The sequence below is a fragment of the Schistocerca cancellata genome, unplaced genomic scaffold, assembly GCF_023864275.1.
Source record: "Schistocerca cancellata isolate TAMUIC-IGC-003103 unplaced genomic scaffold, iqSchCanc2.1 HiC_scaffold_1147, whole genome shotgun sequence".
NCBI lineage: Eukaryota > Metazoa > Arthropoda > Insecta > Orthoptera > Acrididae > Schistocerca > Schistocerca cancellata.
This window is the reverse complement of record NW_026047146.1, coordinates 3,628,699-3,634,102: the sequence shown is the minus strand read 5'-3', so window position 1 is coordinate 3,634,102 and position 5,404 is coordinate 3,628,699. Positions and strand designations below refer to the sequence as shown.

Sequence of the window (5,404 nt, the reverse complement as noted above, 5' to 3'; positions counted from 1 at the left end):
AAAAGTGCATTTCATTTTCAAAGAGTACAACGGGAAATATCACATTATGGAGACCATAGTTATCTGACAAACTTATGACATACATCTCAGGACGAAATCCCAGGACCCAAGGAGCAACATAATTGTCTGATAATTCACAGGCCAACGATGGAGTAACTCTTTCGCTGAAAGTACCTCATTCTTATGTTTTTAAGGAGGGAAATCCAAATATGATACTTACTGTATTACCCACCATTTCTTCACGTTTCAAAGCGATTTTTAACGAATTTAACAGCTTTTATATAGTTAAAATAATTTAAAAAGGAGGTGTAATGAATATAGATGACGTTGGTAGCACTGCTGAAAAACATTTGCTGGCAAAAAAAGGCTGATTCTACCTTTTGTTAACAGATGGTGTCTTGTTTACTGTCAACCTAACCTCACCTTCCCCTTTCCAGTACATGTGCTAAGTACAATGTCTAATCGTGGTTGTAAAAACTCTGCTGACAGTTTTTGTTATATTTGTGGTGAATTTGTGATTAAGAAACACCAAAGAAACATTACAGACTCAGTGAAAAAGGTTTGCCTATCACACTTTGGGTCTAAACTTAGTGATCAAATAAAATCTTGGGCGCCACATAAGGTACGTTATGTGTGTGTTGAAGATCTGAGAAAATGGTCCAAAAAGGAAAAACGAAAGCCTTTAGATTTGCTGTTCCTATGATATGGAGGGAGCCAAGAAATCATTCCAATGATTGCTCCTTTAGCACTGTTGATATTACAGGTCATAATTAAAAACAATGAAGGTAATAAGCTAGATTAACCTTCGGTAGGGCACGGTGTACGTGTGCCAGTTCCTGAACCACCAGGTGATTTAATCTCTGTTCCAAGAGAAGTATTTTCTAATGTACAATCTGATTTAAATGAACTAGACGATGATGAATTCCATTGTAATATAGAAAGTCTACAGCCCAAATTATTTACTCATACCCAGCTTAACGATTTGGTTAGGGGTCTGGGCATAACGAAAGAAAAAGCTGAATTGCTTGGCTCTAGATTAAAAGAAAAGATGTTATTGGCAGTTGGAACCAGCATATACATGTATAAAAAGAGAGGGCAGCAATTTTCCAATTTTTTTCAACAAGAAGGTGATTTAGTGTACTGCTCAGACATTCCCAGCCTGATGAATGAGTTTGGTTTTCACCAGGACCTCAAAGTGATGGAAGAATGCTACCAAGGCCGCTGGAACACCAACATGATGGGGGACTACTGTTGGTCACTTTACTGAGAAGTTCAGCAAACCACTCATCGTAGAAAAAGCTACACAAGAAGCTTCAAAGGAAAAAGAGAAAGAAAATGCAAACCAATACCAGCTGACAAGTGAAACCTCTATTAACTCATAACATTGATTTATGTAGCTTACTGTAAATACAAACCATGCTTATGTTGTAACAAAGCATTTCACTACTTTCTCTGTTAACCATATAGTAGAGGATTTTTATACTATATAGTAAAAAGCATATTGCTCGAAAAAACTAAGGCTAGATTTGGATTCAATTCTTAAAAATCTATAAAGATCAGCTATCAAAGTAAAAGCGTTTTTTTAAAAAAGTTTTTCGTTGGTCTGCGTAGTATCTTACATAATTACGTGATGGAATGATGACATATATTTCAGGATCCGTGCATAGTAGGAGAGTAACAACATAATATGATAATTAAAAATGCAGGTAATCGAACCAAAACATCTGAGGATCCAGAGGTCTCATCACTTAGCGGAGTTGTGTCATTGTGTGACACTACAGCAGATTGGGGGGGGGGGGGACACAGCCACCTCAGGGGGTGTTGCAACGTGTGACCTTGTTGTTGCTATGACAGTATTGAGACTACTGCAACTGGCGTAATTAGAAGTGAACCTTGAATTGTCTTTAAAAGAACACTTCTCCTCTATTATCTAACTGACAATTGGGCATGAGCTAGTTGTGCACATTACGACTGTGGTAGCTTCATACAGTCAATCCACCGCATTGCTGCTGACCATTGTCTTCGAGCCAACAAAGGAACCATAATCGACGTTCACCATGCATCACATGAAGCAATCTAATAGATAAGATAACTAGACCTGGAGATGTAAGATTGTGTTAGACAGTGACTGTGCTCATTTGTTTACAGATGTTGTATACACATATTTGTTTCCATCATACAATAAATAAAAAAATAAGTGAGTGCAGAAGATAAGGATACATATTATGTTTGTTAAGAAGTGATCCTAAGTCCATACATCCTGATTATAAATGTAACATTTCACATTAAAAATGTAAAATACAAAAATATTGAAAGACGCTCAAGCTTGCCTGTCACCATTTGAAGACATCAGAATTGTGTGTGCTTGTTGGCGCCAATCAAATATTGCCAGAATAATCGATATTTGGCACACAAACATGCATAGTTACAATTCAAATAATAGAATAGATATATTATTACCATGATAAAAAATACAAACTATAAAATAAGAGCAGGATTGTGTATGAAAAATACAAATCACAATGCATATGTCAATTTTGCAGCAAATTAAGGGATACAGGTGTGATTCGTATATCTACTTTTTCTTTCAAAATCATTACCCAATATGGGAGAATGGCATCTGCTTTTAACTCAGAAATTTTCCTTGACTTCCGAAAATCATTCGATACAGTTTCGTATGGCCGCCTAATCAATAAAATAACGAGAGCACGGAATATCAGTCCAGCTGTGTGACTGGACTGAAGAGTTGTTACCAAAAAGAACACAACGTATCAGTTTGAACGGAGAGAGGTCTTCACACATGAAAGAAACTTCGGGTGTTCCCCAGGGAAATGTTGCAGGACCGTCACTTTTCGCAATACACGTATACGTGCCCTAGTATGTTAAGTCGGAAGTTCAATGAGGCTTTTTGCGGGTGATGATATAGACAGAGACGTCAAAACGCTACAAAATTGTAGCGAAATGCAGGAAGGCCAACAAAGGATCGACGTTTGGTGCAGTAAGTGTCAGTTAACCCTGAATACAAACAAATGTGACGTATTGCGAATACAGACACAGGGAAAACCTTTAGTGTATGATTGAAAAGTTAAAGAACAATCACTGGAGGCAGTTACTTCCGTAAAATATCTCGGAGTGTGCTTACAGAGCGATACGAACTGGAACGACCGCATAAAATTAATCTGCATCTACGTCATACTCTGCCAACGGCCTTGCTGCAGTGGTATCACTAGTTTCCGTCAGATCACCGAAGTTAAGCGCTGTCGGGCTGGGCTAGCATTTGGATGGGTGACCATCCGGTCTGCCGAGCGCTGTTGGCAAGCGGGCTGCTCCCAGCCCTTGTGAGGCAAACTGAGGAGCTACTCGATTGAGAAGTAGCGGCTCGGGTCTTGTAAACTGACATACAGTCGGGAAAGCTGAATTGCTTGGCTCTAGATTAAAAGAAAAGAACTTATTGCCAGTTGGAACCAGCATATACATGTACAGAAAGGGAGAGCAGCAATTTTCCAAATTTTTTGAACAAGAAGGTGATTTAGTGTACTGCTCAGACATTCCCAGTCTGATGACTGGCCACATGCCCCTCCATATCCGCATCCAGTGACCCATGTGGGTTGACGAAGACACGGCGGCCGGTCGGTACCGTTGGGCCTTCCAATGCCTGTTCGGACGGAGTTACATCACACTCCGCATGCCTCGTAACGGTAGCTACTGTACCACTGACTGATCCCCCCTTCACCGCTCCGGTCGCGAATGGCGAAGCGTCTGTACTGGCTCTAATAACTCGAATATTCTCATCGTGGTCATTTCGCGAGATGTGAGATGGAGGAAGTAACATGTCGTCAGATTCTTATGGAAATCTAAAATCCAATAGGAAACCTCACTGTGATGCACGACGCCTCTCTTGCAGCAGCTGCCATTGGAGTTTGTTGAGCGTCTGTGTGACGCCCTCGCGCGGAATAAACGAACCCCCTCTCTGTTGAATCTTCTCTGTCTCTTTCGTCAGTCCTACCTGGTATGTGCCCCAGACTGATGAACAATACTCAAGAATCGGTCACACAAGCGCCTTGTAAGCCACGTCTTGCCTGGGTGAGTTACATGTGCTTATCATTCTCCCTATTAATCTGTTTCGTGTCCAGTTTTCCTACTGATTGGATTATATGGTAGTTCCACATAAGGTCGCTCTGGATAGTTAGTCCTAGATATTTTATGGTACAGACTGTTTCCAGCAATATGTCATCAATAGTGTAGTTGTACAGTAGTAGATTTCTTTTCGTATGTATTCGTAGTATGTTGTATTTACTTACGATCAGGGTCAACTGGCAGAGCCTGCACTATTCATTAGTCCTCTGCAGGTCCTTCAGCAAATTGATACTCTCTTCTCGCGTCGCTACTTTCTTATACACTACCGCATTGTCCGTGAACAGTGTTAAAGAGCTTCCAGCTGTCACACTATCACATGAGGGTTCCAGAAGCGCTTGTTCAAAATTTAGTCTGCCACTTTGGTCACACACCCACGCACAGCAGGCGGGGGAGTGAATGTTAGAAATGTCGTCTCCCACAACACGTTCACGGGGACGCACGGTGGAGCTATGTGTGAGTTACGTCCACCCCACACTTCTCGCAACTGGTTTGTAGTCGACTCGCTTACCTGGCGTCTCATAGACGTTGCCCCAGTAGGTTTCTTCTCCTCCGGTCGCGATCTGTAACGTTTATGCCCTAAACAGTGCATAATTATGTGACAAGTGAGTAGGTTTAAAAGCTGAGCATAATAAGAACAGTAACATGTTAGGATGCCAACTATAACGTTTCATTTCACCAATTGGAAAATTAGTAAGACGATTTCTGGAGCCAGTCTCCCATTAATAATTACAACTAGTTTCCTGGTAATTAATCATTAGTTCGCAAACACCGCCAAAGTCTCAAAAATGCTTCAGACGATATTAGAATCAACGTGAAATCGCACAAATATGTTTTCCGAGACAACTGCAGCAGTCTGCACTATGTTTATGCGGACTTGCATTTGACAAACCAGTTCGCGTGTTGCTACTTTCGAAACCGATCGTCGACTAGTAGAGAGATATCTTAACAGTTTGCCCCATCCTTCCCATCAATAACTGAAATTTATAATTATCATTTTCTGATGAACATAGTGATATTGAAATTATTATTAACAAGTGTTCAGTACAAGTAACGTTATCAGAACGGCTGGAGCTCCATACTAAAATTTAAACAGTAAATATAAATGAGAGAATCGAAGCATTTGAGATGTGGTGCTATAGACGAATGTTGAAAATTAGGTGGTCTGATAAGGTAAGGAATGAGGAGGTTCTACGCAGAATCGGAGAGGAAAGGAATATGTGGAAAACACTGATAAGGAGAAGGGACAGGATGATAGAACAGCTGCTAA

The 5,404-nt window shown here is 40.5% G+C and overlaps 1 pseudogene; it reads left to right on the top strand.

Moving 5' to 3' along the window:
• Positions 1-3,199: 3,199 nt before the first annotated feature.
• On the top strand, positions 3,200-3,317 carry LOC126159816 (5S ribosomal RNA; annotated as a pseudogene).
• The last annotated feature ends 2,087 nt before the right edge of the window (positions 3,318-5,404 follow it).